Source organism: Pezoporus occidentalis, unplaced genomic scaffold, assembly GCF_034315485.1.
Source record: "Pezoporus occidentalis ecotype Australia unplaced genomic scaffold, CSIRO_AGI_Poc_V1 ctg12, whole genome shotgun sequence".
Taxonomy (NCBI): domain Eukaryota; kingdom Metazoa; phylum Chordata; class Aves; order Psittaciformes; family Psittacidae; genus Pezoporus; species Pezoporus occidentalis.
Window position 1 is genome coordinate 1,818,575 of NW_026912994.1, and position 13,360 is coordinate 1,831,934.

At 42.1% G+C, this 13,360-nt stretch overlaps 2 protein-coding genes across 15 annotated transcripts in view; one reads left to right on the top strand and one right to left on the bottom strand.

Annotated features, from left to right (window-relative positions):
- Nucleotides 1-12,558, bottom strand: part of R3HDM1 (R3H domain containing 1) — a 92,554-nt gene extending 79,996 nt beyond the window's left edge. For 2 of the 13 annotated variants that reach the window (XM_062605789.1, XM_062605763.1), the window contains exon 1: nt 12,390-12,554. The gene's annotated coding sequence lies outside the window, so the exon portion shown is untranslated. Of the gene's footprint in view, nt 1-12,389 lie in introns of all 13 variants that reach the window. The other 11 variants (XM_062605778.1, XM_062605840.1, XM_062605868.1 and 8 more) reach the window with 9 other exon arrangements.
- Nucleotides 12,559-12,856: 298 nt separating this feature from the next.
- The window catches only part of ZRANB3 (zinc finger RANBP2-type containing 3), a 494,211-nt gene continuing 493,707 nt past the window's right edge, over nt 12,857-13,360 (top strand). The window contains exon 1 of one of the 2 annotated variants that reach the window (XM_062605890.1): nt 12,857-13,218. The gene's annotated coding sequence lies outside the window, so the exon portion shown is untranslated. The remainder of the gene's footprint in view (nt 13,219-13,360) is intronic. The other variant, XM_062605928.1, reaches the window with a different exon arrangement.

Here is a 13,360-nt window from a genome sequence, read left to right on the forward strand (position 1 = left end):
CTTGCATAAGATTAAAGAATCTGACTCTTGCACCTAATCTTTCTGCATTGTTTATAAATGAGCTACTGTCCTCTGCAGCAGCTTCAGTCTAAATGGGTTTTAGATCCAGTGCTAAGCAGTATCCTGCATTGCATCTGAATCTTGCAAATTCCTTTGTTCAACTTTGTGGTCTAAGGGAGGTCAGGAGACAACTGCCTCTCTAATAGGAGGGCCTCATCAAACAGCTGTGTAAGCATGATTTTATACCTCTATACTGAAAATCCTGCTAACAAAGGAAGTAGAGTAAAATCAGCATCTTGATACTTCCTAATGAACACTTCTGAAAGCACATATAAGAAGAACAGCAGCTTAATTGTCTGGACACAAGCAGAAAGAGAGCCAATTCCGAAATAAACCACAAGACATTTTCTGCCACCTTGGTCCTCACACCTTGCAAAGTTATTTCATTTTCTTAAGTTGGGGGTACAGTCAAGGAAGCAATGCTAACATTTATGGTACAATTACTGAAACAAGAGGCTATGTATTAAGCTTACCACTGTATCACTCTTTAGAGGGGAGGAAGAAAAAAGTAAACTTAATAAAGATTAGTTTTATAGCATGATGGACTTTTTAAGAAAGGGTATGAGCATAGACAAATACTGCCACCAACAACTATATTCTGGAAGGATCCAGATGAGAAACTAATACAGTGCATTAGATCTTTGAAGATTTAAATGTTTTCTGAAAAGTAGTTCAGAGAAGTTTAAAACCATAATGGAAAAGAAAAATAAGCACCACTGTTTTCTTCAAAAGTATCTCAAAGATTTCATAACCAAGTCATTGCAAATTTGACAGAAGAAAAAACAACACAGCCTCAAAATGCAAATACCAAATGCACCTTTCCCTACCTGAACACAAGCATATATACCCAAGTTTGGGGGCAGAAAGGTTCTGAAAGCTTAAAAAACAGGAAAGAAAAACTTGCTGAAAATCCAATTTTTCATGTGTTAAGAGTGTTTACTTCCAACCTGCATTATGCTTTGCCTAACATACTTAGGAATTGTGACCAGACCAGGTCAGCGCTAGTCATTCCCTGTGATACCAAACATGGGATGAGCAAAGGAGATGGTTTACAGACAGCAGACTTTAAAGCTGCTCTTCCACTAAGTAAGTCAATCCTTAAGAATCTTGTTTGTGTAATGAGAATATTCAAGCAAAGGATTATTAATAATTAATAGAATAGCTATTAATAATTATTAGAATCCTACATTTCCATGGCCAAAAGGCTTTACTTTATAGCAAATCCATAACAGGGACCTTGATACAGCCTCATGCTACAACAATCCAGGACTTGAGGATAATCAGGCTATTCTTGTTATACCATTTCCTTATACAGATATAAAATACACAGATACAATAATAGATATGGAAGACATTGACAAATTTTATGTAGTATTTGACAATGTTAAGTGTGCAGATTACTTAAAGAATGTTCTCCAAACTACCTGTGGAACTTGACTTCACTACAGATGTGCAATGGCAGAGGAAAAAGAGGCTGAGAAGGGTGGAGAGCCCTTTAAAATGAATAACCACAAATATAGCTAGATGAATAAATGGAGAGGAAGTGAACAAACAACCCACCCACAAAAAAAAAAACAAACAACAAACAAAACACCACAAACACACAAGCAAACAGAAAAAAAACCAAGAGGCCAAAACCAGACCGAACAGCCAAAAGGTAAGCCTTAGAAGGCAAAAGCACAAGTTATGAGTCTGAGACAGAACTTGCTACCAAAATGTTCTTTTTCTATTTATATGGATAATGAACAAGAACACACAAAAAAAAACTACAGCACATCTGATATTGAATTTGAAAGACTACATTCAAAGAAAAACCAAAATTCACAATGTAAATGCTGAATACAGCATACCTACTAAATACAAAAAATTACAAAAACTATTTCACAAGATCTGAAGTCCCAAAGCAGAGATTCTCCTGCAACAGTACAAAATACACTCTATGTTAGAATGTCAAGCACAGAACATAAGGAAAAAAATAACACTATGTTTGGCTTTTGAACAGCTTTTAAAGGAAAGAATGAATCAAAGGCACAAAAGTCAATGGAAAACGAGTTGACAGGAAAACATGCGTAACAGACTGTTCCAAACAGCTCTATTTAATAGAGTAGTATTTCTTAAGAATTGATAAAATAGAAACAATGAAGATAAATAACAATTATTTTAGTAATTAAAAGGCTTACTAACAAAAAGTATTATTAGCAGTAGATTAAGAGTGGACAAATAGGTAAGGCAGTGAGGGCAAAATAGGCAAGTGGGTTAGCAATGGAGCTCTGTTTCATTTCAGTCCTACTACATGAGACATAATGCTAATTTCTTTGGATCCAAACATAGAGTAATATCAGCAGAAGGAAAAAAAAATATCTTAAGGATACTGGTAACAGTACTGATTGTTACCAATGACAGAAATTCTTTAACGCAATAGTCATCCAGTAGAAGCAAGATGGAAGATAAATAAATCAACCTAAGCTGAATATCAATTCTGTGACAAAACTCAGAATGAAATGTAGCCTTGAGAAAGGTAAATGCACTAAGATGTACCTACCATTCAAGTTATTCTCAGAAAAGCTACAGAACTATAAGTGCCCTGATGAGACGGGGGCCCAAGACTGCTGGCTGATATTCAAGGATCACTGGGAAGGTTGTCCAGGAAGCTAGGGACCAGGTTAGGAAAGCTAAGGCTCAGTTAGAATTTAACTTGGCTAGGGATTTGAAAGACAACAGGAAGGGATGCTATAATTACATTGCAAATAAAAGACAGACCAGGGACAAAAGGGTCAATGTGGACCCTCTCCAGAAGCTTTCAGAACTGGCTACCCTGGATTTGGAGAAGGCTGAAATTCTTAATGACTTCTTTGCCTCAGTCTTCACTGTAAATGCTCTGACCATACCACCCAAGTCTTAGGAGGCAGACGCAGGGACTGTGAGAACGAAGATCTTAGGCCCACTATAGAAAAGCATCTGGTTCAAGACCATCTTAAGAACCTGAAAGTACACAAGTCCATGGGACCTGATGAAATTCATCTGCAGGTCCCGAAGGAGCCGGCAAATGAAGTTGCTAAGCCACTGGCCATCATATTTGAAAAATCATGGCAGTCACGCAAAGTTCCCGGTGACTGGAAAAAGGGAAATATAACCCCCATGTTCAAGAAGAGGAAAAAGAAAGACCCCAGGAATTACAGATCAGTCAGTCTCACCTCCATGCCTGGCAAAATCTTGGAACAGATTCTCCTGGAAGGCATGCTAAGGCACATGAAAAAAACAAGGTGCTTCGTGACAGCCAGCATGGCGTCACAAAAGCAAAATCGTGCCTGATCAATTTGGCAGCCTCCTATGATGGGGGTAGGGAACTGATGGACAGAGTAGAGCAGTTGACATCATCTACCTGGACTTGTAAAAACATTCAACACTGCCCCCATGAGATCCTTGTCTGTAAATGGGAGGGACATCAATTTGATGGATGGACCACTCGGTGGATAAAGAACTGGCTGGATGGCCGCACACAAAGAGTTGTGGTCAATGGCTCAGTGTCCAGCTGGAGAACAGTAACGAGTGGTATCCCTCAGGGATCAGTGTTGGGACCGGTCTTGTTCAGCATCTTCATCACTGACATGGACAGTGGGATTGAGTGCGCCCTCAGCAAGTTTGCTGATGACACCAAGCTGTGCGGTTCGGTTGATATGCTGGAGGGAAGGAATGCCATCCAGAGGGACCTTGACAGTTTGTGAGGTGGGCTGATGCCAACCCTATGAAGTTTAACCATGCCAAGTGCAAGGTTCTACACCTGGGTGAGAGCAATCCCAGGCACAGCTACAGGCTGGGAGGGGAGGGGAGATTCAGAGCAGCCCTGCGGAGAAGGACTTGGGGGTGTTGTTCGATGAGAAAATGAACATGAGCTGGCTTCAGCGTGTGCTCGCAGCTCAGAAAGACATACGCATCCTGGGCTGCATCAAAAGGAGCGTGAATAACAGGTCAAAGGTGGTGATCCTGCCCCTCTGCGCTGCTCTCATGAGACCTCACTTGGAATATTGTGTGCAGTTCTGGTGTCCTCAATATAAGAAGGACATGGAACTGTTGGAACAAGTCCAGAGGAGGGCCACGAGGATGTTCAGAGGGCTGGAGCACCTCCTATATGAAGACAGGCTGAAAAAGTTGAGGCTGTTCAGCCTGGTGTAGGCTGCGTGGAGACCTCATAGCAGCCTTCCAGTATCTGAAGGGGGCCTATAAGGATGCTGGGGAGGTACTCTTCATTAGGGACTGTAGTGATAGGACAAGGGGTAACGGGTTAAAACTGAAACAGGGGAAGTTTAGATTGAATATAAGGAAGAAGTTCTTTACTGTGAGGGTGGTGAGGCACTGAAATGGGTTGCCCAAGGAAGTTGTGAATGCTGCATCCCTGGTGGTGTTCAAGGCCATGTTGGACAGAGCCTTTGGTGACATGGTTTAGTGTGGGGTGTCCCTGCCCATGGCAGGGGGGGTTGGAACTAGATGATCATAAGGTCCTTTCCAACCCTAACTATTCTATAATTCTATTATCTTATAAGAAAGATGGTATTTGCACTTGTACAGAAAACATCATTCTAAAAACAAGATAGCTGAAGAAGAAACTGAAAAAGACATCTAGCTTGTTCAAAACAGACTGAACAGGACAGGTCCTTATTAGATGGCACATGTGGCTGTAGCAGGCAACAGATGGGTAGGAGAACTACTTAAGCTAGAGGAAAATGTTTCCACAAAGCCCTGCATCTGTAAGTTTGCGGCAGTCATCCAGGCTGGAGATCAGCAGACATCACAGAACCAGAATTTACAACTGATATTCAGCAGGAAAGAAATATAATTAGTGTTAAGATAAAGACTGACACAGTTATGAAAGGATTATTTCCTGTAATAAGAAGGGACTGGACTAAATGAGTCTCTCAGTCTTAAAGCACATTCATGCAGTGCACAGGGCATAAAGTTACCTATTAGTCCACAAACATTCCATTATTTTACTGATAATTACTTCTATTTAATACCAAAGTACCTGGCTGACCTAGAGTCAGTGGGAACCAACTGATTTTTTTGTTGTTGTTCATACAACTTTACTTTCCATTAGCCTCACAAGGGTTAGCAAGTTTTCCTTAAAATTAGGAGAAACTTTAAAAAGTCTGCTTACTTGTAATTTATTTCTAAAAATTTAATATTTAAAATAAATTTTATACCCTCGAACATTTCCTATAGAAGTCTCTCACTTCTGTAACAAACACGTGAGAGAATCCATCCTCCTTATCGTGGTTATGCCTACATTTAATTTACATATATATAGTACATAGGCAGTCTGAATTCAAACATAGCTTATAAGTTTTAGAATCACTGCCATTATAACCATGTTAACTGCAACATATGCAGACATGACAATATGGACACAGAAAACAACTGAGACTTCAAACATGGAAGTTCCAAAGTTAGTAAGTTATGAGAAGTATTAAAGCTGAATTCCTGTTAATGCGTGAGGACTTTCTTACTTGTCATATCAAAAGCTAGTCAGCTGACCAGATACAGACAGCTAGTGTGGGCAGATATGACACAGATCTACAGAAGACACTGCTGCCTTCCTGGAGCAGCATGGGAAGGCAAGATACTTAGCTAGACAGCTATGAACCCCATTAGATCACTTTGATGTCAGTCAAGCAACAGGCTCCAGAATTGCCACCACTAATCTAAAACACGCCTGAATTCACACATTGTCTGATCAGAGCCGAAAAATCCTTTCAAAAGTCTCCCACCCCTAATTATCCCACATATTAAAAATGGGCTAAACTGTTTCCTGCTTAAAATCAGCCCATATTTCATTGCTTATTAGAAGACAGGACAAGAAAAGAAGATACTGAAAGAATACCTACACATTTAAATTTCTTGACCTTTATGGAACACTGTAATTTTAAGCCTTCCCACTACTATGGACTGAGGAAGATAAGACATATAAATCCAGTTTCTAACATTGTCCAATATTTCAACAGAAAAGGCCAGATAAAAAGCTGATTGTATTCTGAGCTGGGAAAGTTTTCACTACTACTTTGATACACAAGCCTTAATAAGGACTACAGCTCTTTTTGCCTTCCAAATCAAACTTTGCAGTGCCAGTAAAGACAAGATTAAATAGCAACTAATGGGATGTCACCACACCTGATGATGAACAGCCAACTGCTGGAATATTACACATAGCAATATTTGGGTTAGCCCAGTATTGTCATTTATTCTGTTCATATTACTGTTGTAAGAATTTAGTTTAAAGGTACCATTAAGAGCTCAGAAATCTTAGGTAAAACATGGTATTACTTACTACACTGGATGAAGGCTCTTCACCATTTTAATCATTACTAGCTAAACTCAGTCTGGCTCAGTTGCTTCTCCCAGTAACAAGAACATCCACATAAACCAGGTGTTCCTCTCCAGAGCCATTATTTGACAACAGAGAGGGAAACAGAACCTGTGTGGCATTACCACACAAAGCATCAGGATGAAAATAACAACAATTTTATAAGTTAACACAACAGTTTGTATGAAAGATTCATATCCATTTACTAGACCACAAGTCTAACCAGAAGGCATTAGTATTCCTATGGCAGCCTCCATAAAGTCACCTAAGCTTTGCATGCCTTCTTCCTCCTCCCAATCCACACCACAAGGATGACACCTCAGAGTACCACTGGTACTGGCTTGCGGTACAGCTTTAAACCCTTTAAAGAGCACTTTATTTTCCATGACAATAATACGATGTACAACGAAACATGTGCCTAGAATTCTTTCTAGAGATTATTTGCAATGAAAATGTATTAAAGATGACTTTGATGTGCTTAAAGCAAAAAAGAAATCACAACACCTAACCTAGGAGACTAATCATTTATAATCTTCACTGTAAGTAAAAGTCAAAGACTTGCTATTTCAAATTCTAATGGTAGAACTAGTATCAGCAGATACTATGAGTATCCAATTATCCATGTTCCCAAGGTTTCTTCCACTGGCATATAAGCAACAACCATCAACATAAGAAAAATAGTTAAGTTTCCCTTGTTTTGCACACGGAAAGCCATTAAGCAAAAGTTATTATTTGGGAATAGTCTGGCTTCTCAAGTGTAAAAAGGACAAGGAAGTATCAACTCAAAAAGACAAGACAAGATTTATTTGGAATCAAGGTACTGATGTTCTATGTAGCTTTGCTATCAAGCTACTTTTAAGGTAAGACTCAGACTGGCAAGGGTTTAGTTCTTGCTTAAAGTTATGGAAATAGATTTAACAGATAATAAAAGAGAAAAATAATCTAATCCTGGGAGCAAGTTTTACTCTTGAAATACCTACAGAGCACACTGAACCTGAAATGTAGATCTTCATCCAAAAGACAAAGGGATTTACAATGCTTTAAAGGAAACGGGCTTTTACCTATACCTTCGGTAGGTATCCCACTGTGTGTGTAATAACATGAAGAAGAATTCCCCACAAACTGGTATACTAATTTTGCTGATCTATCACTTGCGCACAAAAACTGAACATTTGATCAAAGCCTAAGTTATAATGGCCAGCAATTTTCCAATGCCCCTCAAAACTCCTACTGTATCTCTACAAGAATGTACCAAATTCTTCTGAGCTCACTTAGAATACGGAAACAGATGGAAATCTTCTTATGGATCCATCATGATGGTCAATGATGCAACTGCTCCTAGCTTCTCATCACCAGCAGGAGGTTCTTATGCCCAGAGCTCTGACATCAAAAAGGACTGTGAGAACACTCCTCAATCTGCTGCTGGCAGAAGCATTCGAATTAGTTCAAACTTCGCCCACCAGCTGCACACCAACAGCCTTTTCAAGATTCAGCTGCGCTAAAGAAGTCACTGATCTCACTTCCAGTCACCATTTCCTCCATCTGCCAGCTAAACTGCTCCTGTGAGCCTTCCTATACATGTTTAGATTTGACAGAATGAGACCTAAACAGCTGAAAGTGTTCAGAAACCCTTCACAATAACAGCTCATTTAAGAGATCAGAGGGTGTGACAGAGGGTATGAACAAAAAGCTCAGGGCATGTCAATATGATGGCCTCTTTCACAAAGGCAGGTATTTGCAAGAAGCACATCTATATATCCTGCTTCACTGTAACATGAAGCAAAATGGTTTAGTTGGACAGTAACAGAAAGCTATTATAACTCATTTGGCTGCGAATGTACTTCTTCAAAACAACTGTGGTAGTAACTGCTAACCAAACATAAAAGGCAGTTTTTAGAATAATGCAAAACTCTGCACCAGATCTTTGATAAGAATGGTCAGCTAAACCAAATCCAACAGTGACACATGGTTATGCCTTTTAGAGGTTATTTTTTGACCCAGTAACTGAAATTATCCAAAACTATGCCTTCAAATGAAGGAGCAACTATGCTATGCTATATAGCCATAGCTTTAATGATATTTAAGAAGTTTGTCCTGAAAAGCTTCAGCCTTTAGACCATTCTATACATATGATTAGATAAAGACCTTTCACAAATGGCAGTATAAACTTACTAACAAATAAAACTGAGGACGGGGCAGAGGAAAGAGTCAAGAGTGACAAGCAAAGGACAAAAATCCATTTTATACACAAATGTTTGAGTTATAGATTAAAGAATAACAAGAATTTATGTTGGGAAAGAGATAAAAGAACAGAAAAAAAAACTTAGCAGCATGTGAACAAAGACAGGTAAACAATACAGTGTATAAATGTTTAGGCAGAAGCTAGCAGCTGCAGAAAAAGAATGCCCCATTCCCTTCTAGAGATCCAAGACAAAGAATAGAGACAAAACCCTTAAATATGCATCTCACAGCCATGCTCTTCAGATTTACAGTTTTCTTCAGCAGCCTGCACACAAACATACAATAACCAAAATTCTTGGAAACTTAATTCTATATATTGGAGAAGAGTTCACATCATAAAGTGACACATTGACAGGATTCTCATAACACATACATTAAATTGCAGGAGACTACTTATGCACAAGAGTAGCAGTAGAAACTCTTCTGTAACTAAGGCTGCTGAGCTTCCATAAACCTGGTTTCAGACATTATTTCCTCTAAAGCACTCCTTCAAACAGTTACAAAATCAGCTTATAAGCAGGCTGGAAGAACAATTTTCACAATGATATTTAATCATAATCTGTTGCTGATTTATCATCTCCTAGAAACAGCTTTCCAATACCACTTTCAAAAAACTCTTATAATTGTTATACAGCACATTGGTCCACCACCTTAAAGAAAAGCCAACAAAGAAACACAATCTACCATCCAGAGTAAGCACCATGTTAAGGCATTCAGATAGATTCTTCTTGCCTAAAGAGTATGGTGTGAACGGGCTCACTCAGGTCTTGCATTGACTAACAACTCATCTTCCCATTAGGGAAGGCTCAATTTGGAATGCGCCATTTCACAAAAGCCTCATGGCCGTTCCTATCTACCCATTACTAGGTGGAATGTACATGGGAAAACTGCAACCAAAAGCTTAACTGGGCTCCCAAACCCCAACTCTCCTGCAGTCCTTCCATGCCAGGATTACAGAATACTCCACTACTTCTATGAAAGCTCCTCAGATGTCACACCCATGAATTACAGTATTTTGTGTTTACTAGCTATGACTTAACTCTCTCCGTACCTATGAAATAAGAATTAAGAGTATGCTGGAAAATTTCATAATCTATACGCTTTGATAGATTTATTGGCTATCACTAATCAGGACATCCAAAGTTGTTGCTATTTTTATTAAGGTAGTAAAAATTATACCATAGAGTTGTCTAGCTCACCAAAAGTGAACAATGCTGCCAATATACATTAAAAGGTTTTTAAAAATTGAATGCATGCTGCACTACAGCTAATTTGAAGTTTATATTGCTCTACTAACATTATCTGACAATCCACTCCTTAAGAACATGCTGTCAGAAGTCCCATTTTCCCCAAAGAATCCAAAAAAATGTAACTGTATCAACTGCTTTTAAAAGCCTAGAAAAAAGTACCTTGAAACTTCAAACGTATCATATTTAATATGTGGTGCTATATTTCTTAGGCAAATTAACTCTGGGGAGAAAAAATATGTGTGGAAATGATGATATAAAGATATACGAATTTCAATTAACTGGAGCAAACAGATAGCACCTTTCAACTAAATAAAACACAAACCCATGGTATTTGTGTTTCATACCCAGAACTATACCTTAAACACTTCACCTAGAACATCAAGTTAGTCTGAAGCAGTTTCACAAACAGGTTTTAAGAATTATGCTTAAGACAAAGAGGAAAGTAACTACTATCTGCCTCCTCAGATTTTCCTTCATCATTCCTCCATCCACACATACACACGTAAATTTAATCAGTGAATCACTGCAAAATATTAAGAGTCATTTACCCTTCCAATATCTTTAACAAATGTCTGAAAAAGTGTCAACAAACAACCCAGTACACTGCATGCACACCCCTTAAAATTACTAGTATTTAAGCAAACCCATATTTACTTCTAAGAAAACTAGCAGTTAATCTTGATAGCAATTTAAAGTTTTGTAATATAAAAACTGACCCTGGAATTGCGAGCAGTGTGGTTACAAGTACTATATTTTTGATCTTCCAAGATTTAAAAGATACAACAAGTCTTTATTTTATCCTTACCAGTGGGGCTTTTTTTTTTTTTGAGAAGTACAAGCTATAAATTACAGATTTTCTAGAAAACACCCAAACCGTTGGCATCACAGTATTTACTGTAAAACACACACTTAATATTAGCTACCTGCCAATATTATCATTTGTAACAAACAAATGGAAGACTGCCAAAGAAAACACATTTCTATTGCCATTTCCTTCTCCAGAATAGCAAACTGCTTGAATAAAACCTTTTGAAAAATAATTTCATTTTTTTGCTTTCACTTCAACAACAGGTACTCTAACATTCACAAGAAATACTGCATTGCAAGACTCCTGTGATCACATCTTCTGCTTAGTATTCAACCAAAAATTAAGTCTCAAGTATAACACTCCTTATAGAAGACAACACGTGAAAGTAACCCTGCTGAAAGTTGGTAATGCCTCAATGCAAAATGGCAAGTAGCACTCTGCAAGAGGAAAAACAAAACAATCCAACACATTCCCTATTCTGCATTAGGCACAGGAAGATCTCTCTCATTTACAGCTAATGAAAAGGGGCATCAATATTAAACAAATTAAAAAAAACACTCAGAAACACACTTTTGTAGATTATATTATCTGACAATGCACCCTAAACACAATATCCATCACTCATTTTGGGTTTTTTCCCATCACCTTTCTAATCCTGCTTTCTATAGAGATCACACAAATTCACCATGTATCTTCGTCTACAGGCTTAAATATGAAAATCAGAATATGTGCAAATCCCTTTACTGTGAATAATCTTAGACTCAACATAAGAAATTCTTTTCCTGTCTCATTCCATCTCATAAAGTGAAGCTCTTCTTCAGTGCTGAAAACTGCTATTAAATGAGGCTGTAAAAACCTGGCTATGACAGTTTACTCTGGATTCGACTTACACTTTTGATTACAGTTTGCTAGATATATCCACATATAGAGTTGCTCAACATGCGACCAAAAAAATAGTAAGTTAACAACCCTCTTCCAACCCTATCATAGGTAGCACAAATACAGGTAGATAACATTTTTCCTCCAGACAACGTAAGGAGACGTCTAAGTTGGCGCCCACGATAGCCATGAGCGCAGTACAATCTCAAAGAACCACTGCTAACCCGAGGGGCTAACCCCGAAAAACCCGCCCCGCCACACTTGGCACCCTTGGAGCCCACCGGCGGAGGGCTCGGCGCATCCCAGGGCCACCAACCAGCTCGCTGAGAAAGGACCCACGTCCTCCAACAAGTAACCGCGCCTGCGAGGCCGGGACAGACCCCAGGCCGGGCCGGGGCAGGGCTGCAGAAGGCCGAGGGCGCAGCCCCGGGGCTGACCGGCTGGCCCACGGCGGGCGGCAGGGGAGCACAGCCCCAGGTCGTCGTGCCCCACTCCGCCAACGGCGACCAGCGCTGCCTATTTTAGGGAAGAAGAACAAGGCCAGCCTTTCCCCTTCGGACCGGGACCACCCGGCCCCACAGCGTGCAGGTGCAGCCGGCCCCAACGGCCGCGAGGCGCGCCCCTCCCCCTGCGCGGGCCCGCCCGCCCTCCTTCAGCGGCTGCCCCCCGCTCTCCGCACTGCGGGCGCGGCCGACTGCCCCCCCTCCCCCGCTCTCCTCAGCGGACCACGCGGCCCCACCGCCGCCCTCCCGCCTGCAGGAGAGGGCCTTCCGCCTCGGAGCGGCGGGCTCCTTACCGCGGCAGCGCGGCCGGCGGGCTGCGGCCGGCGCAGCGACAGCGGGCTCACGCACGAGGGGCACTTAACCCCATCGCAAGCCCCGACAGCCGCCTGGGTTCCTCCTGCTGCCGCGGCGGGGAAAGAGGCCCGCCCCACCGCGCCACAACCGCCAATAGCAGCGGCAAACGCTAATGATTAACGGCCGCACGGGCCAATTAGCAGCATAGCGCCTTCCCCCGGCGCTGCCGGTGAGTGGTGCTTTTCAGAGCTTACGCGCGCGCAAGCCCGCCCAGGAAACAGCTGCCAATCGGAGGGCGCCGCTGCGCTGATAGATGGCTATAACCACCAATAAGAACCCCGCCTTGGCGCGGACACCGGCACTGTAAAGCCAACCCAGTGTGGGCAGCCGACGATTACTGGCGGCGCGCGGGTAGACTGCTCCCGCGGCTAATGGCAGCCCGGGTGCCTCCGTTCCCGCGGTTCCGCTCCTGGGCGGTGGCAGCAGCCTTCCCTCGGCTGTAATGTGCTGAGCATGCCTGCTGGCTGCCTACCCCGAGCAGCAGCACCCCAGCCCCTCTACGTGATCTCCCAGCAGACGCTCGGAGAACCCGTACTCCCGGCGGGGCCGGCGCAGGGCAGGATGGGAGCGGTAGTCCCGCCTTGAGGCGCACCCTTCCTCTTTCCGGGCCCCTCTCCTTGGTTCCAGCCCTGAGCCGCTCTTCCCGCCAATCTCTAGAGCCGGCGTCACTGCCCGAGGCGCCCCGTCCTGCGGGCCCCTCTCTTAGCCCAACCCTTAACACCACCCCTGCGCTTGACGCCCTCTCCTCCCAGCGGCCTCTGCCCTTAGGTAACCATGCCGCCTTCCTTCTCGCGCTCCGCCCCCTCCGGCTCCCGCAGCCTTCGTTCCTCATCCCGGCGCCCCACCCGAGCAAAGCGGGGGCCCGGACGGGACACAGCCGGGAGGAACATGATGTTTAACTCGGGAGAGC